This window comes from Pseudophryne corroboree, chromosome 11 (assembly GCF_028390025.1).
Source record: "Pseudophryne corroboree isolate aPseCor3 chromosome 11, aPseCor3.hap2, whole genome shotgun sequence".
Taxonomy (NCBI): domain Eukaryota; kingdom Metazoa; phylum Chordata; class Amphibia; order Anura; family Myobatrachidae; genus Pseudophryne; species Pseudophryne corroboree.
This window is the reverse complement of record NC_086454.1, coordinates 207,488,997-207,513,080: the sequence shown is the minus strand read 5'-3', so window position 1 is coordinate 207,513,080 and position 24,084 is coordinate 207,488,997. Positions and strand designations below refer to the sequence as shown.

At 36.5% G+C, this 24,084-nt stretch overlaps 2 non-coding genes across 2 annotated transcripts; both read right to left on the bottom strand.

Moving 5' to 3' along the window:
- Positions 1-14,846: 14,846 nt before the first annotated feature.
- TRNAI-UAU (transfer RNA isoleucine (anticodon UAU)) lies at positions 14,847-14,939 on the bottom strand. The gene is given in 2 exon segments: positions 14,847-14,882; positions 14,902-14,939. It is a non-coding gene; the product is annotated as a tRNA-Ile (tRNA).
- Positions 14,940-23,991: 9,052 nt separating this feature from the next.
- TRNAI-UAU (transfer RNA isoleucine (anticodon UAU)) lies at positions 23,992-24,084 on the bottom strand. Its single transcript is given in 2 exon segments — positions 23,992-24,027; positions 24,047-24,084. It is a non-coding gene; the product is annotated as a tRNA-Ile (tRNA).

Genomic DNA, 24,084 nt, shown 5'->3' with positions numbered 1-24,084 from the left:
TATTTAAGACTGATAGGTTTTTAATAGTCAATTATTTATTTTTGAAAAAAAAGTGAAGCTGTTTACTGTGTTCTTTGCATTACCAAGTCCAGCAAGAAATGTGCTGGTACTATCCAGAGCTGTCAGTAATGATTATAATGCTATATTGCAGAAAATCAATTTGATGCAACTGCTTTACCAACAGTATGTTAATCTTTTCCATTGCTGTTTTGTTGGCTGACTGAAGGAAGATATGCAGTGTATTTGAACCAAAGCAGGTGTGTGCTGACAACTTAAATACAAACTCATGTTTGTGTTTTTTCTTTCTTTCTTCCATCCTTTGTAATATCATATTAAATATTAAGGTAGCAGTTTATAATTAATGACTATTGACATAAGAAAAAGAAAAAAACAGTAAACAAAGCTGCGCCAGGTGAGGCTTGAACTCACAACCTCGGTATTGCTCAACAGATACTGTCTTACTAGTACTGCGTGCTGACCAATTGCGCCACTGGAGCACTTGGAGCATAAGTTGGTTATGCTAGATGTGGATTTCATTCAATACAATCAGTACAGTCATAAGAATTGAAAAAGAAAATCATTTTTGGTGATGAATGATGATAAACAAATGAATGTGCATGCCAGATGGCACTTGAATAAACTGTCCAAGGTGATAGAAAAGGTTTAAAAAAAACAACAACAATGTTATCATAATAAATGTCATTTTTTTGCTTCTGTGGTCATTTTTTGCAAGCTAAACACTGCAAGACTGTTGTACAGTTGAAGCAAGGATAAAATATCAACTCTACTGATGAGACACTTGCTGTAATGACTTCCACCCCAGATGGGACTTGGACCCACAACCACTGGCTTAGGAGGACAGTGACTTATCCATTATGCCAGTGGTGCTTACTGATGTACTTATTTAAGACTGTTAGGTTTTTAATAGTCAATTATTTATTTTTGAGAAAAAGTGAAGCTGTTTACTGTGTTCTTTGCATTACCAAGTCCAGCAAGAAATGTGCTGGTACTATCCAGAGCTGTCAGTATGGATTATAATGCTATATTGCAGAAAATCAATTTGATGCAACTGCTTTACCAACAGTATGTTAATCTTTTCCATTGCTGTTTTGTTGGCTGACTGAAGGAAGATATGCAGTGCATTTGAACCAAAGCAGGTGTGTGCTGACAACTTAAATACAAACTCATGTTTGTGTTTTTTCTTTCTTTCTTCCATCCTTTGTAATATAATATTAAATATTAAGGTAGCAGTTTATAATCAATGACTATTGACATAAGAAAAAGAAAAAACAGTAAACAAAGCTGCTCCAGGTGAGGCTTGTCTTATAAATACTGCGCGCTGACCAATTGCGCCACTGGAGCACTTAGCAGCATCAGTTGGTTATGCTAGATGTGGATTTTATTCAATACAATCAGTACAGTCATAAGAATTGAAAAAGAAAATAATTTTTGGTGATGAATGATGAGCAACAAACGAACGTGCATGCCAGATGGCACTTGAATAAGCTGTCCACGGTGATAGAAAAGGTTTAAAAAAAACAACAACCATGTTATCATAATAAATGTCATATTTTAGCTTCTGTGGTCATTTTTTGCAAGCTAAACACTGCAAGACTGTTGTACAGTTGAAGCAAGGATAAAATATCAACTCTAGTGATGAGACACTTGCTGTAATGACTTCCACCCCAGATGGGACTTGGACCCACAACCACTGGCTTAGGAGTACAGTAACTTATCCATTATGTCAGTGGTGCTTACTGATGTTCTTATTTAAGACTGTTAGGTTTTTAATAGTCAATTATTTATTTTTGAGGAAAAAGTGAAGCTGTTTACTGTGTTCTTTGCATTACCAAGTCTAGCAAGAAATGTGCTGGTACTATCCAGAGCTGTCAGTATGGATTATCATGCTATATTGCAGAAAATCAATTTGATGTAACTGCTTTACCAACAGTATGTTAATCTTTTCCATTGCTGTTTTGTTGGCTGACTGAAGGAAGATATGAAGTGCATTTGAATCAAAGCAGATGTGTGCTGACAACTTAAATGCACAATCATGTTTGTGTTTTTTCTTTCATTCTTCCATCCTTTGTAATATCATATTAAATATTAAGGTAGCAGTTTATAATCAATGACTAATGACATAAGAAAAAGAAAAATACAGTAAACAAAGCTGCTCCAGGTGAGGTTTGAACTCACAACCTTGGCATTGCTCAACAGAAACTGTCTTATAAGTACTGCGCGCTGACCAATTGCGCCACTGGAGCACTTAGCAGCATCAGGTGGTTATGCTAGATGTGGATTTTATTCAATACAATCAGTACAGTCATAAGAATTGAAAAAGAAAATCATTTTTGGTGATGAATGATGATAAACATATGAATGTGCATGCCAGATGGCACTTGAATAAGCTGTCCACAGTGATAGAAAATGTTTAAAAAAAACAACAACAATGTTATCATAATAAATGTCATTTTTTGCTTCTGTGGTCATTTTTTGCAAGCTAAACACTGCAAGACTGTTGTACAGTTGAAGCAAGGATAAAATATCAACTCTAGTGATGAGACACTTGCTGTAATGACTTCCACCCCAGATGGGACTTGGACCCACAACCACTGGCTTAGGAGGACAGTGACTTATCCATTATGCCAGTGGGGCTTACTGATGTACTTATTTAAGACTGTTAGGTTTTTAATAGTCAATTATTTATTTTTGAGAAAAAGTGAAGCTGTTTACTGTGTTCTTTGCATTACCAAGTCCACCAAGAAATGTGCTGGTACTATCCAGAGCTGTCAGTATGGATTATAATGCTATATTGCAGAAAATCAATTTGATGCAACTGCTTTACCAACAGTATGTTAATCTTTTCCATTGCTGTTTTGTTGGCTGACTGAAGGAAGATTTGCAGTGCATTTGAACCAAAGCAGGTGTGTGCTGACAACTTAAATACAAACTCATGTTTGTGTTTTTTCTTTCTTTCTTCCATCCTTTGTAATATAATATTAAATATTAAGGTAGCAGTTTATAATCAATGACTATTGACATAAGAAAAAGAAAAAACAGTAAACAAAGCTGCTCCAGGTGAGGCTTGTCTTATAAATACTGCGCGCTGACCAATTGCGCCACTGGAGCACTTAGCAGCATCAGTTGGTTATGCTAGATGTGGATTTTATTCAATACAATCAGTACAGTCATAAGAATTGAAAAAGAAAATAATTTTTGGTGATGAATGATGAGCAACAAACGAACGTGCATGCCAGATGGCACTTGAATAAGCTGTCCACGGTGATAGAAAAGGTTTAAAAAAAACAACAACCATGTTATCATAATAAATGTCATATTTTAGCTTCTGTGGTCATTTTTTGCAAGCTAAACACTGCAAGACTGTTGTACAGTTGAAGCAAGGATAAAATATCAACTCTAGTGATGAGACACTTGCTGTAATGACTTCCACCCCAGATGGGACTTGGACCCACAACCACTGGCTTAGGAGTACAGTAACTTATCCATTATGTCAGTGGTGCTTACTGATGTTCTTATTTAAGACTGTTAGGTTTTTAATAGTCAATTATTTATTTTTGAGGAAAAAGTGAAGCTGTTTACTGTGTTCTTTGCATTACCAAGTCTAGCAAGAAATGTGCTGGTACTATCCAGAGCTGTCAGTATGGATTATCATGCTATATTGCAGAAAATCAATTTGATGTAACTGCTTTACCAACAGTATGTTAATCTTTTCCATTGCTGTTTTGTTGGCTGACTGAAGGAAGATATGAAGTGCATTTGAATCAAAGCAGATGTGTGCTGACAACTTAAATGCACAATCATGTTTGTGTTTTTTCTTTCATTCTTCCATCCTTTGTAATATCATATTAAATATTAAGGTAGCAGTTTATAATCAATGACTAATGACATAAGAAAAAGAAAAATACAGTAAACAAAGCTGCTCCAGGTGAGGTTTGAACTCACAACCTTGGCATTGCTCAACAGAAACTGTCTTATAAGTACTGCGCGCTGACCAATTGCGCCACTGGAGCACTTAGCAGCATCAGGTGGTTATGCTAGATGTGGATTTTATTCAATACAATCAGTACAGTCATAAGAATTGAAAAAGAAAATCATTTTTGGTGATGAATGATGATAAACATATGAATGTGCATGCCAGATGGCACTTGAATAAGCTGTCCACAGTGATAGAAAATGTTTAAAAAAAACAACAACAATGTTATCATAATAAATGTCATTTTTTGCTTCTGTGGTCATTTTTTGCAAGCTAAACACTGCAAGACTGTTGTACAGTTGAAGCAAGGATAAAATATCAACTCTAGTGATGAGACACTTGCTGTAATGACTTCCACCCCAGATGGGACTTGGACCCACAACCACTGGCTTAGGAGGACAGTGACTTATCCATTATGCCAGTGGGGCTTACTGATGTACTTATTTAAGACTGTTAGGTTTTTAATAGTCAATTATTTATTTTTGAGAAAAAGTGAAGCTGTTTACTGTGTTCTTTGCATTACCAAGTCCACCAAGAAATGTGCTGGTACTATCCAGAGCTGTCAGTATGGATTATAATGCTATATTGCAGAAAATCAATTTGATGCAACTGCTTTACCAACAGTATGTTAATCTTTTCCATTGCTGTTTTGTTGGCTGACTGAAGGAAGATTTGCAGTGCATTTGAACCAAAGCAGGTGTGTGCTGACAACTTAAATACAAACTCATGTTTGTGTTTTTTCTTTCTTTCTTCCATCCTTTGTAATATAATATTAAATATTAAGGTAGCAGTTTATAATCAATGACTATTGACATAAGAAAAAGAAAAAACAGTAAACAAAGCTGCTCCAGGTGAGGCTTGTCTTATAAATACTGCGCGCTGACCAATTGCGCCACTGGAGCACTTAGCAGCATCAGTTGGTTATGCTAGATGTGGATTTTATTCAATACAATCAGTACAGTCATAAGAATTGAAAAAGAAAATAATTTTTGGTGATGAATGATGAGCAACAAACGAACGTGCATGCCAGATGGCACTTGAATAAGCTGTCCACGGTGATAGAAAAGGTTTAAAAAAAACAACAACCATGTTATCATAATAAATGTCATATTTTAGCTTCTGTGGTCATTTTTTGCAAGCTAAACACTGCAAGACTGTTGTACAGTTGAAGCAAGGATAAAATATCAACTCTAGTGATGAGACACTTGCTGTAATGACTTCCACCCCAGATGGGACTTGGACCCACAACCACTGGCTTAGGAGTACAGTAACTTATCCATTATGTCAGTGGTGCTTACTGATGTTCTTATTTAAGACTGTTAGGTTTTTAATAGTCAATTATTTATTTTTGAGGAAAAAGTGAAGCTGTTTACTGTGTTCTTTGCATTACCAAGTCTAGCAAGAAATGTGCTGGTACTATCCAGAGCTGTCAGTATGGATTATCATGCTATATTGCAGAAAATCAATTTGATGTAACTGCTTTACCAACAGTATGTTAATCTTTTCCATTGCTGTTTTGTTGGCTGACTGAAGGAAGATATGAAGTGCATTTGAATCAAAGCAGATGTGTGCTGACAACTTAAATGCACAATCATGTTTGTGTTTTTTCTTTCATTCTTCCATCCTTTGTAATATCATATTAAATATTAAGGTAGCAGTTTATAATCAATGACTAATGACATAAGAAAAAGAAAAATACAGTAAACAAAGCTGCTCCAGGTGAGGTTTGAACTCACAACCTTGGCATTGCTCAACAGATACTGTCTTATAAGTACTGCGCGCTGACCAATTGCGCCACTGGAGCACTTAGCAGCATCAGGTGGTTATGCTAGATGTGGATTTTATTCAATACAATCAGTACAGTCATAAGAATTGAAAAAGAAAATCATTTTTGGTGATGAATGATGATAAACATATGAATGTGCATGCCAGATGGCACTTGAATAAGCTGTCCACAGTGATAGAAAATGTTTAAAAAAAACAACAACAATGTTATCATAATAAATGTCATTTTTTGCTTCTGTGGTCATTTTTTGCAAGCTAAACACTGCAAGACTGTTGTACAGTTGAAGCAAGGATAAAATATCAACTCTAGTGATGAGACACTTGCTGTAATGACTTCCACCCCAGATGGGACTTGGACCCACAACCACTGGCTTAGGAGGACAGTGACTTATCCATTATGCCAGTGGGGCTTACTGATGTACTTATTTAAGACTGTTAGGTTTTTAATAGTCAATTATTTATTTTTGAGAAAAAGTGAAGCTGTTTACTGTGTTCTTTGCATTACCAAGTCCACCAAGAAATGTGCTGGTACTATCCAGAGCTGTCAGTATGGATTATAATGCTATATTGCAGAAAATCAATTTGATGCAACTGCTTTACCAACAGTATGTTAATCTTTTCCATTGCTGTTTTGTTGGCTGACTGAAGGAAGATTTGCAGTGCATTTGAACCAAAGCAGGTGTGTGCTGACAACTTAAATACAAACTCATGTTTGTGTTTTTTCTTTCTTTCTTCCATCCTTTGTAATATAATATTAAATATTAAGGTAGCAGTTTATAATCAATGACTATTGACATAAGAAAAAGAAAAAACAGTAAACAAAGCTGCTCCAGGTGAGGCTTGTCTTATAAATACTGCGCGCTGACCAATTGCGCCACTGGAGCACTTAGCAGCATCAGTTGGTTATGCTAGATGTGGATTTTATTCAATACAATCAGTACAGTCATAAGAATTGAAAAAGAAAATAATTTTTGGTGATGAATGATGAGCAACAAACGAACGTGCATGCCAGATGGCACTTGAATAAGCTGTCCACGGTGATAGAAAAGGTTTAAAAAAAACAACAACCATGTTATCATAATAAATGTCATATTTTAGCTTCTGTGGTCATTTTTTGCAAGCTAAACACTGCAAGACTGTTGTACAGTTGAAGCAAGGATAAAATATCAACTCTAGTGATGAGACACTTGCTGTAATGACTTCCACCCCAGATGGGACTTGGACCCACAACCACTGGCTTAGGAGTACAGTAACTTGTCCATTATGTCAGTGGTGCTTACTGATGTTCTTATTTAAGACTGTTAGGTTTTTAATAGTCAATTATTTATTTTTGAGGAAAAAGTGAAGCTGTTTACTGTGTTCTTTGCATTACCAAGTCTAGCAAGAAATGTGCTGGTACTATCCAGAGCTGTCAGTATGGATTATCATGCTATATTGCAGAAAATCAATTTGATGTAACTGCTTTACCAACAGTATGTTAATCTTTTCCATTGCTGTTTTGTTGGCTGACTGAAGGAAGATATGAAGTGCATTTGAATCAAAGCAGATGTGTGCTGACAACTTAAATGCACAATCATGTTTGTGTTTTTTCTTTCATTCTTCCATCCTTTGTAATATCATATTAAATATTAAGGTAGCAGTTTATAATCAATGACTAATGACATAAGAAAAAGAAAAATACAGTAAACAAAGCTGCTCCAGGTGAGGTTTGAACTCACAACCTTGGCATTGCTCAACAGATACTGTCTTATAAGTACTGCGCGCTGACCAATTGCGCCACTGGAGCACTTAGCAGCATCAGGTGGTTATGCTAGATGTGGATTTTATTCAATACAATCAGTACAGTCATAAGAATTGAAAAAGAAAATCATTTTTGGTGATGAATGATGATAAACATATGAATGTGCATGCCAGATGGCACTTGAATAAGCTGTCCACAGTGATAGAAAATGTTTAAAAAAAACAACAACAATGTTATCATAATAAATGTCATTTTTTGCTTCTGTGGTCATTTTTTGCAAGCTAAACACTGCAAGACTGTTGTACAGTTGAAGCAAGGATAAAATATCAACTCTAGTGATGAGACACTTGCTGTAATGACTTCCACCCCAGATGGGACTTGGACCCACAACCACTGGCTTAGGAGGACAGTGACTTATCCATTATGCCAGTGGGGCTTACTGATGTACTTATTTAAGACTGTTAGGTTTTTAATAGTCAATTATTTATTTTTGAGAAAAAGTGAAGCTGTTTACTGTGTTCTTTGCATTACCAAGTCCACCAAGAAATGTGCTGGTACTATCCAGAGCTGTCAGTATGGATTATAATGCTATATTGCAGAAAATCAATTTGATGCAACTGCTTTACCAACAGTATGTTAATCTTTTCCATTGCTGTTTTGTTGGCTGACTGAAGGAAGATTTGCAGTGCATTTGAACCAAAGCAGGTGTGTGCTGACAACTTAAATACAAACTCATGTTTGTGTTTTTTCTTTCTTTCTTCCATCCTTTGTAATATAATATTAAATATTAAGGTAGCAGTTTATAATCAATGACTATTGACATAAGAAAAAGAAAAAACAGTAAACAAAGCTGCTCCAGGTGAGGCTTGTCTTATAAATACTGCGCGCTGACCAATTGCGCCACTGGAGCACTTAGCAGCATCAGTTGGTTATGCTAGATGTGGATTTTATTCAATACAATCAGTACAGTCATAAGAATTGAAAAAGAAAATAATTTTTGGTGATGAATGATGAGCAACAAACGAACGTGCATGCCAGATGGCACTTGAATAAGCTGTCCACGGTGATAGAAAAGGTTTAAAAAAAACAACAACAATGTTATCATAATAAATGTCATATTTTAGCTTCTGTGGTCATTTTTTGCAAGCTAAACACTGCAAGACTGTTGTACAGTTGAAGCAAGGATAAAATATCAACTCTAGTGATGAGACACTTGCTGTAATGACTTCCACCCCAGATGGGACTTGGACCCACAACCACTGGCTTAGGAGTACAGTAACTTATCCATTATGTCAGTGGTGCTTACTGATGTTCTTATTTAAGACTGTTAGGTTTTTAATAGTCAATTATTTATTTTTGAGGAAAAAGTGAAGCTGTTTACTGTGTTCTTTGCATTACCAAGTCCAGCAAGAAATGTGCTGGTACTATCCAGAGCTGTCAGTATGGATTATCATGCTATATTGCAGAAAATCAATTTGATGTAACTGCTTTACCAACAATATGTTAATCTTTTCCATTGCTGTTTTGTTGGCTGACTGAAGGAAGATATGCAGTGCATTTGAATCAAAGCAGATGTGTGCTGACAACTTAAATGCACAATCATGTTTGTGTTTTTTCTTTCTTTCTTCCATCCTTTGTAATATCATATTAAATATTAAGGTAGCAGTTTATAATCAATGACTATTGACATAAGAAAAAGAAAAATACAGTAAACAAAGCTGCTCCAGGTGAGGCTTGAACTCACAACCTTGGCATTGCTCAACAGATACTGTCTTATAAGTACTGCGCGCTGACCAATTGCGCCACTGGAGCACTTAGCAGCATCAGTTGGTTATGCTAGATGTGGATTTTATTCAGTACAATCAGTACAGTCATAAGAATTGAAAAAGAAAATCATTTTTGGTGATGAATGATGATAAACATATGAATGTGCATGCCAGATGGCACTTGAATAAGCTGTCCACAGTGATAGAAAAGGTTTAAAAAAAACAACAACAATGTTATCATAATAAATGTCATTTTTTGCTTCTGTGGTCATTTTTTGCAAGCTAAACACTGCAAGACTGTTGTACAGTTGAAGCAAGGATAAAATATCAACTCTAGTGATGAGACACTTGCTGTAATGACTTCCACCCCAGATGGGACTTGGACCCACAACCACTGGCTTAGGAGGACAGTGACTTATCCATTATGCCAGTGGTGCTTACTGATGTACTTATTTAGGACTGTTAGGTTTTTAATAGTCAATTATTTATTTTTGAGAAAAGGTGAAGCTGTTTACTGTGTTCTTTGCATTACCAAGTCCAGCAAGAAATGTGCTGGTACTATCCAGAGCTGTCAGTATGGATTATAATGCTATATTGCAGAAAATCAATTTGATGCAACTGCTTTACCAACAGTATGTTAATCTTTTCCATTGCTGTTTTGTTGGCTGACTGAAGGAAGATTTGCAGTGCATTTGAACCAAAGCAGGTGTGTGCTGACAACTTAAATACAAACTCATGTTGGTGTTTTTTCTTTCTTTCTTCCATCCTTTGTAATATAATATTAAATATTAAGGTAGCAGTTTATAATCAATGACTATTGACATAAGAAAAAGAAAAAACAGTAAACAAAGCTGCTCCAGGTGAGGCTTGTCTTATAAATACTGCGCGCTGACCAATTGCGCCACTGGAGCACTTAGCAGCATCCGTTGGTTATGCTAGATGTGGATTTTATTCAATACAATCAGTACAGTCATAAGAATTGAAAAAGAAAATCATTTTTGGTGATGAATGATGATAAACATATGAATGTGCATGCCAGATGGCACTTGAATAAGCTGTCCACAGTGATAGAAAAGGTTTAAAAAAAACAACAACAATGTTATCATAATAAATGTCATTTTTTGCTTCTGTGGTCAATTTTTGCAAGCTAAACACTGCAAGACTGTTGTACAGTTGAAGCAAGGATAAAATATCAACTCTACTGATGAGACACTTTGTCACGATCCGGGTATCTGGACGCCATTACTTACCCTTCAGATGCCTCCTAAGGCGGGCTCAGCGTTCCAGGACCAGATTCCGCTGTTCCTGAGTTTCCACATGCAGAGTGTCAGAGTGGTGTTTTCATCAGCCGCGGCCTCCGCTGTGCCCGCGTGGTTAAATGTGCATCTATCAGCCTGGCGTCTCCTGTCTCCGGTGGCCGGCGCCGCCATTACTGTTTCCCAGACCACATGGATTACAAACCAAACTTCCCTCCAAGTGTCTGCATGGGCGCAGCCATCTTGGATTCTGTCATCTGATCATTTCCACCAATCTGCTGTTTGTATTGTTGATTTGCATAATTGCCTAGCCAACCCCTTCCTTGCTGCAGGTATAAGTAAGCTGTGCCTGAGCAAGGAAGACGTCAGTGCTTTGGTTGTCAAACCTAGTTCCTGTTTGTCTCTCTTCTATGATTGTCTTCCAGGTTCCAGCTCCTGTCTCAAGACTTCCACCATAGAGACCCGCACCAGCATTCCACCTGCGGTGTAGCCTGACTCTCCAATCCATTGTGGATTCATCTGTTTCCAGCTACAACACTACCTGCTTCCAGCCTCAGCTTCCAGCAGAATACAGCTTCCCTTAAAGGGCCGGTGTCCTTTCTACACTTTACCACTCTCCACCGGAATTATTATTTCTCCGCTCTCAAATTCTACATTTCAGTTCACATTTCATCGCTCCCAAAGTTCATTTATTATTTAACTGGTTCCAGCCAGTATCCACTCCGTGCTAACAACAGTCTGGTTCCAGCCAGTATCCACAGCAGCTGTTTTACCTTCAGCAACCCAGCTCTTCCTGGAACACCAGCTGGTACAATCCTGGGTTATCTCCATTACTACAGCCGGGCCTGGTAAGGACTTTCCATCTAGAAGATCATAAGAACTATCTCACACTACCAGTGCCCTGTGGCTCCTGCCATGCTGTAGTACTCAGGAACTGTATTTATTCTTTGCTGACTTTTACGTTTTCTTTTATTGCTGCTGTGATGCGGAGTTGTCATAATAAACATCATTGACTTTTATCTAAGTTGTCGTGGTCACGCCTTCGGGCAGTTATTATTCATGTTACTTACATGTCCAGGGGTCTGATACAACCTCCCAGGTTCCGGTACATCTCAGCCCCTACAACTGAGGCTGCCTCCCGTCAGCTCAGGCCCTCAGTTGTGACACACTTGCTGTAATGACTTCCACCCCAGATGGGACTTGGACCCACAACCACTGGCTTAGGAGGACAGTGACTTATCCATTATGCCAGTGGTGCTTACTGATGTACTTATTTAAGACTGTTAGGTTTTTAATAGTCAATTATTTATTTTTGAGAAAAAGTGAAGCTGTTTACTGTGTTCTTTGCATTACCAAGTCCACCAAGAAATGTGCTGGTACTATCCAGAGCTGTCAGTATGGATTATAATGCTATATTGCAGAAAATCAATTTGATGCAACTGCTTTACCAACAGTATGTTAATCTTTTCCATTGCTGTTTTGTTGGCTGACTGAAGGAAGATATGCAGTGCATTTGAACCAAAGCAGGTGTGTGCTGACAACTTAAATACAAACTCATGTTTGTGTTTTTTCTTTCTTTCTTCCATCCTTTGTAATATAATATTAAATATTAAGGTAGCAGTTTATAATCAATGACTATTGACATAAGAAAAAGAAAAAACAGTAAACAAAGCTGCTCCAGGTGAGGCTTGTCTTATAAATACTGCGCGCTGACCAATTGCGCCACTGGAGCACTTAGCAGCATCAGTTGGTTATGCTAGATGTGGATTTTATTCAATACAATCAGTACAGTCATAAGAATTGAAAAAGAAAATAATTTTTGGTGATGAATGATGAGCAACAAACGAACGTGCATGCCAGATGGCACTTGAATAAGCTGTCCACGTGATAGAAAAGGTTTAAAAAAAACAACAACAATGTTATCATAATAAATGTCATATTTTAGCTTCTGTGGTCATTTTTTGCAAGCTAAACACTGCAAGACTGTTGTACAGTTGAAGCAAGGATAAAATATCAACTCTAGTGATGAGACACTTGCTGTAATGACTTCCACCCCAGATGGGACTTGGACCCACAACCACTGGCTTAGGAGTACAGTAACTTATCCATTATGTCAGTGGTGCTTACTGATGTTCTTATTTAAGACTGTTAGGTTTTTAATAGTCAATTATTTATTTTTGAGGAAAAAGTGAAGCTGTTTACTGTGTTCTTTGCATTACCAAGTCCAGCAAGAAATGTGCTGGTACTATCCAGAGCTGTCAGTATGGATTATCATGCTATATTGCAGAAAATCAATTTGATGTAACTGCTTTACCAACAGTATGTTAATCTTTTCCATTGCTGTTTTGTTGGCTGACTGAAGGAAGATATGCAGTGCATTTGAATCAAAGCAGATGTGTGCTGACAACTTAAATGCACAATCATGTTTGTGTTTTTTCTTTCATTCTTCCATCCTTTGTAATATCATATTAAATATTAAGGTAGCAGTTTATAATCAATGACTATTGACATAAGAAAAAGAAAAATACAGTAAACAAAGCTGCTCCAGGTGAGGCTTGAACTCACAACCTTGGCATTGCTCAACAGATACTGTCTTATAAGTACTGCGCGCTGACCAATTGCGCCACTGGAGCACTTAGCAGCAGCATCAGTTGGTTATGCTAGATGTGGATTTTATTCAAAACAATCAGTACAGTCATAAGAATTGAAAAAGAAAATCATTTTTGGTGATGAATGATGATAAACATATGAATGTGCATGCCAGATGGCACTTGAATAAGCTGTCCACAGTGATAGAAAATGTTTAAAAAAAACAACAACAATGTTATCATAATAAATGTCATCTTTTGCTTCTGTGGTCATTTTTTGCAAGCTAAACACTGCAAGACTGTTGTACAGTTGAAGCAAGGATAAAATATCAACTCTAGTGATGAGACACTTGCTGTAATGACTTCCACCCCAGATGGGACTTGGACCCACAACCACTGGCTTAGGAGGACAGTGACTTATCCATTATGCCAGTGGTGCTTACTGATGTACTTATTTAAGACTGTTAGGTTTTTAATAGTCAATTATTTATTTTTGAGAAAAAGTGAAGCTGTTTACTGTGTTCTTTGCATTACCAAGTCCACCAAGAAATGTGCTGGTACTATCCAGAGCTGTCAGTATGGATTATCATGCTATATTGCAGAAAATCAATTTGATGCAACTGCTTTACCAACAGTATGTTAATCTTTTTCATTGCTGTTTTGTTGGCTGACTGAAGGAAGATATGCAGTGCATTTGAACCAAAGCAGGTGTGTGCTGACAACTTAAATACAAACTCATGTTTGTGTTTTTTCTTTCTTTCTTCCATCCTTTGTAATATAATATTAAATATTATGGTAGCAGTTTATAATCAATGACTATTGACATAAGAAAAAGAAAAAACAGTAAACAAAGCTGCTCCAGGTGAGGCTTGTCTTAAAAATACAGCGCGCTGACCAATTGCGCCACTGGAGCACTTAGCAGCATCAGTTGGTTATGCTAGATGTGGATTTTATTCAATACAATCAGTACAGTCATAAGAATTGAAAAAGAAAATAATTTTTGGTGATGAATGATGAGCAACAAATGAACGTGCATGCCAGATGGCACTTGAATAAGCTGTCCACGGTGATAGAAAAGGTTTAAAAAAAACAACAACAATGTTATCATAATAAATGTCATATTTTAGCTTCTGTGGTCATTTTTTGCAAGCTAAACACTGCAAGACTGTTGTACAGTTGAAGCAAGGATAAAATATCAACTCTACTGATGAGACACTTGCTGTAATGACTTCCACCCCAGATGGGACTTGGACCCACAACCACTGGCTTAGGAGGACAGTGACTTATCCATTATGCCAGTGGTGCTTACTGATGTACTTATTTAAGACTGTTAGGTTTTTAATAGTCAATTATTTATTTTTGAGAAAAAGTGAGCTGTTTACTGTGTTCTTTGCATTACCAAATCCAGCAAGAAATGTGCTGGTACTATACAGAGCTGTCAGTATGGATTATCATGCTATATTGTAGAAAATCAATTTGATGTAACTGCTTTACCAACAGTATGTTAATCTTTTCCATTGCTGTTTTGTTGGCTGACTGAAGGAAGATATGCAGTGCATTTGAACCAAAGCAGATGTGTGCTGACAACTTAAATACAAACTCATGTTTGTGTTTTTTCTTTCTTTATTCCATCCTTTGTAATATCATATTAAATATTAAGGTAGCAGTTTATAATCAATGACTATTGACATAAGAAAAAAAAACAGTAAACAAACCTGCTCCAGGTGAGGCTTGAACTCACAACCTCAGTATTGCTCAATAGATACTGTCTTATAAATACTGCGCGCTGACCAATTGCGCCACTGGAGCACTTAGCGACATCAGTTGGTTATGCTAGATGTGGATTTTATTCAATACAATCAGTACAGTCATAAGAATTGAAAAAGAAAATAATTTTTGGTGATGAATGATGAGCAACAAACGAACGTGCATGCCAGATGGCACTTGAATAAGCTGTCCACGGTGATAGAAAAGGTTTTAAAAAAACAACAACAATGTTATCATAATAAATGTCATATTTTAGCTTCTGTGGTCATTTTTTGCAAGCTTAACACTGCAAGACTGTTGTACAGTTGAAGCAAGGATAAAATATCAACTCTAGTGATGAGACACTTGCTGTAATGACTTCCAACTCAGACGGGACTTAAATCCCACAACCAATGGCTTAGGACAGGCATGTCCAAACTGTGGCCCTCCAGCTGTGGAGAAACTACACATCCCAACATGCCCTGACACAGCTTTAGCATTCTCTGGCAGCAAAACTGTGTTTGGGCATGCTGGGATATGTAGTTTTACAACAGCTAAGGGGCTGCAGTTTGGACATGCCTGGCTTAGGAGAACAGTGCCTTATCCATTATGCCAGTGGTGCTTACTGATATCCTTATTTAAGACTGATAGGTTTTTAATAGTCAATTATTTATTTTTGAGAAAAAGTGAAGCTGTTTAATGTGTTCTTTGCATTACCAAGTCCAGCAAGAAATGTGCTGGTACTATACAGAGCTGTCAGTATGGATTATCATGCTATACTGCAGAAAATCAATTTGATGCAACTGCTTTACCAACAGTATGTTAATCTTTTCCATTGCTGTTTTGTTGGCTGACTGAAGGAAGATATGCAGTGCATTTGAACCAAAGCAGATGTGTGCTGACAACTTAAATACAAACTCATGTTTGTGTTTTTTCTTTCTTTCTTCCATCCTTTGTAATATCATATTAAATATTAAGGTAGCAGTTTATAATCAATGACTATTGACATAAGAAAAAGAAAAAACAATAAACAAAGCTGCTCCAGGTGAGGCTTGAACTCACAACCTCGGTATTGCTCAACAGATACTGTCTTATAAATACTCGCGCTGACCAATTGTGCCACTGGAGCACTTAGCAGCAACAGTTGGTTATGCTAGATGTGGATTTTATTCAATACAAACAGTACAGTCATAAGAATTGAAAAAGAAAATCATTTTTGCTGATGAATGATGATAAAAAAATGAATGTGCATGCCAGATGGCACTTGAATAAGCTGTCGAAGGTGATAGAAAAGGTTTAAAAACAACAACAACAATGTTATCATAATAAATGTCATATTTTAGCTTCTGTGGTCATTTTTTGCAAGCTAAACACTGCAAGACTGTTGTACAGTTGAAGCAAGGATAAAATATCAACTCTAGTGATGAGACACTTGCTGTAATGACTTCCAACTCAGACGGGACTTAAAACCCACAACCAATGGCTTAGGAGAACAGTGCCTTATCCATTATGCCAGTGGTGCTTACTGATCTCCTTATTTAAGACTGATAGGTTTTTAATAGTCAATTATTTATTTTTGAGAAAAAGTGAAGCTGTTTACTGTGTTCTTTGCATTACCAAGTCCAGCAAGAAATGTGCTGGTACTATACAGAGCTGTCAGTATGGATTATCATGCTATATTGCAGAAAATCAATTTGATGCAACTGCTTTACCAACAGTATGTTCATCTTTTCCATTGCTGTTTTGTTGGCTGACTTAAGGAAGATATGCAGTGCATTTGAACCAAAGCAGATGTGTGCTGACAACTTAAATACAAACTCATGTTCGTGTTTTTTCTTTCTTTCTTCCATCCTTTGTAATATCATATTAAATATTATGGTAGCAGTTTATAATCAATGACTAATGACATAAGAAAAGGAGAAAAACAGTATACAAAGCTGATCCAGATGAGGCTTAAACTCACAACCTCGGTATTGCTCAACAGATACTGTTTTACAAGTACCTCGCGCAGACCAATTGCACCACTGGAGCACATTGCAGCATTAATTGGTTATGCTAGATGTGTATTTTATTTAATACAATCAGTACAGTCATAAGAATTGAAAAAGAAAATCATTTTTGGTGATGAATGATGAGCAACAAACGAACGTGCATGCCAGATGGCACTTGAATAAGCTGTCCACGGTGATAGAAAAGGTTTAAAAAAAAACAACAACAATGTTATCATAATAAATGTCATATTTTAGCTTCTGTGGTCATTTTTTACAAGCTAAACACTGCAAGACTGTTGTACAGTTGAAGCAAGGATAAAATATCAACTCTACTGATGAGACACTTGCTGTAATGACTTCCAACTCAGACGGGACTTAAACCCACAACCACTGGCTTAGGAGAACAGTGCCTTACCCATTATGCCAGTGGTGCTTACTGACATCCTTATTTAAGACTGATAGGTTTTTAATAGTCAATTATTTATTTTTGAAAAAAAGTGAAGCTGTTTAATGTGTTCTTTGCATTACCAAGTCCAGCAAGAAATGTGCTGGTACTATCCAGAGCTGTCAGTATGGATTATAATGCTATATTGCAGAAAATCAATTTGATGCAACTGCTTTACCAACAGTATGTTAATCTTTTCCATTGCTGTTTTGTTGGCTGACTGAAGGAAGATATGCAGTGCATTTGAACCAAAGCAGGTGTGTGCTGACAACTTAAATACAAACTCATGTTTGTGTTTTTTCTTTCATTCTTCCATCCTTTGTAATATCATATTAAATATTAAGGTAGCAGTTTATAATCAATGACTATTGACATAAGAAAAAGAAAAAAAACAGTAAACAAAGCTGCTCCAGGTGAGGCTTGAACTCACAACCTCGGTATTGCTCAACAGATACTGTCTTACTAGTACTGCGTGCTGACCAATTGCGCCACTGGAGCACTTAGCAGTGTTAGTTGGTTATGCTAGATGTGGATTTCATTCAATACAATCAGTACAGTCATAAGAATTGAAAAAGAAAATCATTCTTGGTGATGAATGATGATAAACAAATGAATGTGCATGCCAGATGGCACTTGAATAAGCTGTCCAAGGTGATAGAAAAGGTTTAAAAAAATCAACAACAATGTTATCATAATAAATGTCATTTTTTTGCTTCTGTGGTCATTTTTTGCAAGCTAAACACTGCAAGACTGTTGTACAGTTGAAGCAAGGATAAAATATCAACTCTAGTGATGAGACACTTGCTGTAATGACTTCCAACTCAGACAGGACTTAAACCTACAACCACTGGCTTAGGAGAACAGTGCCTTATCCATTATGCCAGTGGTGCTTACTGATGTCCTTATTTAAGACTGATAGGTTTTTAATAGTCAATTATTTATTTTTGAAAAAAAGTGAAGCTGTTTAATGTGTTCTTTGCATTACCAAGTCCAGCAAGAAATGTGCTGGTACTATCCAGAGCTGTCAGTATGGGTTATCATGCTATATTGCAGAAAATTAATTTGATGCAACTGCTTTACCAACAGTATGTTTATCTTTTCCATTGCTGTTTTGTTGGCTGACTGAAGGAAGATATGCAGTGCATTTGAACCAAAGCAGATGTGTGCTGACAACTTAAATGCACAATCATGTTTGTGTTTTTTCTTTCTTTCTTCCATCCTTTGTAATATCATATTAAATATTAAGGTAGCAGTTTATAATCAATGACTAATGACATAAGAAAAGGAAAAAAAACAGTATACAAAGCTGATCCAGGTGAGGCTTAAACTCACAACCTCGGTATTGCTCAACAGATACTGTTTTACAAGTACCTCGCGCAGACCAATTGCACCACTGGAGCACATTGCAGCATTGATTGGTTATGCTAGATGTGGATTTTATTTAATACAATCAGTACAGTCATAAGAATTGAAAAAGAAAATCATTTTTGGTGATGAATGATGAGCAACAAACGAACGTGCATGCCAGATGGCACTTGAATAAGCTGTCCACGGTGATAGAAAAGGTTTAAAAAAAACAACAACAATGTTATCATAATAAATGTCATATTTTAGCTTCTGTGGTCATTTTTTACAAGCTAAACACTGCAAGACTGTTGTACAGTTGAAGCAAGGATAAAATATCAACTCTACTGATGAGACACTTGCTGTAATGACTTCCAACTCAGACGGGACTTAAACCCACAACCACTGGCTTAGGAGAACAGTGCCTTACCCATTATGCCAGTGGTGCTTACTGACATCCTTATTTAAGACTGATAGGTTTTTAATAGACAATTATTTATTTTTGAAAAAAAGTGAAGCTGTTTAATGTGTTCTTTGCATTACCAAGTCCAGCAAGAAATGTGCTGGTACTATCCAGAGCTGTCAGTATGGATTATAATGCTATATTGCAGAAAATCAATTTGATGCAACTGCTTTACCAACAGTATGTTAATCTTTTCCATTGCTGTTTTGTTGGCTGACTGAAGGAAGATATGCAGTGCATTTGAACCAAAGCAGGTGTGTGCTGACAACTTAAATACAAACTCATGTTTGTGTTTTTTCTTTCTTTCTTCCATCCTTTTGTAATATCATATTAAATATTAAGGTAGCAGTTTATAATCAATGACTATTGACATAAGAAAAAGAAAAACACAGTAAACAAAGCGGCTCCAGGTGAGGCTTGAACTCACAACCCCGGCATTGCTCAACAGATACTGTCTTATAAGTACTGCTCGCTGACCAATTGCACCACTGGAGCACTTAGCAGCATCAGTTGGTTATGCTAGATGTGGATTTTATTCAATACAATCAGTACAGTCATAAGAATTGAAAAAGAAAATCATTTTTGGTGATGAATGATGATAAAAAAATGAATGTGCATGCCAGATGGCACTTGAATAAGCTGTCCACGGTGATAGAAAAGCTTTAAAAAAAACAAGAACAATGTTATCATAATAAATGTCATTTTTTAGCTTCTGTGGTCATTTTTTGCAAGCTAAACACTGCAAGACTGTTGTACAGTTGAAGCAAGGATAAAATATCAACTCTAGTGATGAGACACTTGCTGTAATGACTTCCAACTCAGACGGGACTTAAACCCACAACCACTGGCTTAGAAGAACAGTGCCTTATCCATTATGCCAGTGGTGCTTACTGATGTCCTTATTTAAGACTGATAGGTTTTTAATAGTCAATTATTTATTTTTGGAAAAAAAAGTGAAGCTGTTTACTGTGTTCTTTGCATTACCAAGTCCAGCAAGAAATGTGCTGGTACTATCCAGAGCTGTCAGTAATGATTATAATGCTATATTGCAGAAAATCAATTTGATGCAACTGCTTTACCAACAGTATGTTAATCTTTTCCATTGCTGTTTTGTTGGCTGACTGAAGGAAGATATGCAGTGTATTTGAACCAAAGCAGGTGTGTGCTGACAACTTAAATACAAACTCATGTTTGTGTTTTTTCTTTCTTTCTTCCATCCTTTGTAATATCATATTAAATATTAAGGTAGCAGTTTATAATTAATAACTATTGACATAAGAAAAAGAAAAAAACAGTAAACAAAGCTGCGCCAGGTGGGGCTTGAACTCACAACCTCGGTATTGTTCAACAGATACTGTCTTACTAGTACTGCGTGCTGACCAATTGCGCCACTGGAGCACTTGGAGCATAAGTTGGTTATGCTAGATGTGGATTTCATTCAATACAATCAGTACAGTCATAAGAATTGAAAAAGAAAATAATTTTTGGTGATGAATGATGATAAACAAATGAATGTGCATGCCAGATGGCACTTGAATAAACTGTCCAAGGTGATAGAAAAGGTTTAAAAAAAACAACAACAATGTTATCATAATAAATGTCATTTTTTTGCTTCTGTGGTCATTTTTTGCAAGCTAAACACTGCAAGACTGTTGTACAGTTGAAGCAAGGATAAAATATCAACTCTAGTGATGAGACACTTGCTGTAATGACTTCCAACTCAGACAGGACTTAAACCTACAACCACTGGCTTAGGAGAACAGTGCCTTATCCATTATGCCAGTGGTGCTTACTGGTGTCCTTATTTAAGACTGATAGGTTTTTAATAGTCAATTATTTATTTTTGAAAAAAAGTGAAGCTGTTTAATGTGTTCTTTGCATTACCAAGTCCAGCAAGAAATGTGCTGGTACTATCCAGAGCTGTCAGTATGGGTTATCATGCTATATTGCAGAAAATTAATTTGATGCAACTGCTTTACCAACAGTATGTTAATCTTTTCCATTGCTGTTTTGTTGGCTGACTGAAGGAAGATATGCAGTGCATTTGAACCAAAGCAGATGTGTGCTGACAACTTAAATGCACAATCATGTTTGTGTTTTTTCTTTCTTTCTTCCATCCTTTGTAATATCATATTAAATATTAAGGTAGCAGTTTATAATCAATGACTAATGACATAAGAAAAGGAAAAAAAACAGTATACAAAGCTGATCCAGGTGAGGCTTAAACTCACAACCTCGGTATTGCTCAACAGATACTGTTTTACAAGTACCTCGCGCAGACCAATTGCACCACTGGAGCACATTGCAGCATTGATTGGTTATGCTAGATGTGGATTTTATTTAATACAATCAGTACAGTCATAAGAATTGAAAAAGAAAATCATTTTTGGTGATGAATGATGAGCAACAAACGAACGTGCATGCCAGATGGCACTTGAATAAGCTGTCCACGGTGATAGAAAAGGTTTAAAAAAAACAACAACAATGTTATCATAATAAATGTCATATTTTAGCTTCTGTGGTCATTTTTTGCAAGCTAAACACTGCAAGACTGTTGTACAGTTGAAGCAAGGATAAAATATCAACTCTAGTGATGAGACACTTGCTGTAATGACTTCCACCCCAGATGGGACTTGGACCCACAACCACTGGCTTAGGAGTACAGTAACTTATCCATTATGTCAGTGGTGCTTACTGATGTTCTTATTTAAGACTGTTAGGTTTTTAATAGTCAATTATTTATTTTTGAGGAAAAAGTGAAGCTGTTTACTGTGTTCTTTGCATTACCAAGTCCAGCAAGAAATGTGCTGGTACTATCCAGAGCTGTCAGTATGGATTATCATGCTATATTGCAGAAAATCAATTTGATGTAACTGCTTTACCAACAGTATGTTAATCTTTTCCATTGCTGTTTTGTTGGCTGACTGAAGGAAGATATGCAGTGCATTTGAATCAAAGCAGATGTGTGCTGACAACTTAAATGCACAATCATGTTTGTGTTTTTTCTTTCATTCTTCCATCCTTTGTAATATCATATTAAATATTAAGGTAGCAGTTTATAATCAATGACTATTGACATAAGAAAAAGAAAAATACAGTAAACAAAGCTGCTCCAGGTGAGGCTTGAACTCACAACCTTGGCATTGCTCAACAGATACTGTCTTATAAGTACTGCGCGCTGACCAATTGCGCCACTGGAGCACTTAGCAGCAGCATCAGTTGGTTATGCTAGATGTGGATTTTATTCAAAACAATCAGTACAGTCATAAGAATTGAAAAAGAAAATCATTTTTGGTGATGAATGATGATAAACATATGAATGTGCATGCCAGATGGCACTTGAATAAGCTGTCCACAGTGATAGAAAATGTTTAAAAAAAACAACAACAATGTTATCATAATAAATGTCATCTTTTGCTTCTGTGGTCATTTTTTGCAAGCTAAACACTGCAAGACTGTTGTACAGTTGAAGCAAGGATAAAATATCAACTCTAGTGATGAGACACTTGCTGTAATGACTTCCACCCCAGATGGGACTTGGACCCACAACCACTGGCTTAGGAGGACAGTGACTTATCCATTATGCCAGTGGTGCTTACTGATGTACTTATTTAAGACTGTTAGGTTTTTAATAGTCAATTATTTATTTTTGAGAAAAAGTGAAGCTGTTTACTGTGTTCTTTGCATTACCAAGTCCACCAAGAAATGTGCTGGTACTATCCAGAGCTGTCAGTATGGATTATCATGCTATATTGCAGAAAATCAATTTGATGCAACTGCTTTACCAACAGTATGTTAATCTTTTTCATTGCTGTTTTGTTGGCTGACTGAAGGAAGATATGCAGTGCATTTGAACCAAAGCAGGTGTGTGCTGACAACTTAAATACAAACTCATGTTTGTGTTTTTTCTTTCTTTCTTCCATCCTTTGTAATATAATATTAAATATTATGGTAGCAGTTTATAATCAATGACTATTGACATAAGAAAAAGAAAAAACAGTAAACAAAGCTGCTCCAGGTGAGGCTTGTCTTAAAAATACAGCGCGCTGACCAATTGCGCCACTGGAGCACTTAGCAGCATCAGTTGGTTATGCTAGATGTGGATTTTATTCAATACAATCAGTACAGTCATAAGAATTGAAAAAGAAAATAATCTTTGGTGATGAATGATGAGCAACAAATGAACGTGCATGCCAGATGGCACTTGAATAAGCTGTCCACGGTGATAGAAAAGGTTTAAAAAAAACAACAACAATGTTATCATAATAAATGTCATATTTTAGCTTCTGTGGTCATTTTTTGCAAGCTAAACACTGCAAGACTGTTGTACAGTTGAAGCAAGGATAAAATATCAACTCTACTGATGAGACACTTGCTGTAATGACTTCCACCCCAGATGGGACTTGGACCCACAACCACTGGCTTAGGAGGACAGTGACTTATCCATTATGCCAGTGGTGCTTACTGATGTACTTATTTAAGACTGTTAGGTTTTTAATAGTCAATTATTTATTTTTGAGAAAAAGTGAGCTGTTTACTGTGTTCTTTGCATTACCAAATCCAGCAAGAAATGTGCTGGTACTATACAGAGCTGTCAGTATGGATTATCATGCTATATTGTAGAAAATCAATTTGATGTAACTGCTTTACCAACAGTATGTTAATCTTTTCCATTGCTGTTTTGTTGGCTGACTGAAGGAAGATATGCAGTGCATTTGAACCAAAGCAGATGTGTGCTGACAACTTAAATACAAACTCATGTTTGTGTTTTTTCTTTCTTTATTCCATCCTTTGTAATATCATATTAAATATTAAGGTAGCAGTTTATAATCAATGACTATTGACATAAGAAAAAAAAACAGTAAACAAACCTGCTCCAGGTGAGGCTTGAACTCACAACCTCAGTATTGCTCAATAGATACTGTCTTATAAATACTGCGCGCTGACCAATTGCGCCACTGGAGC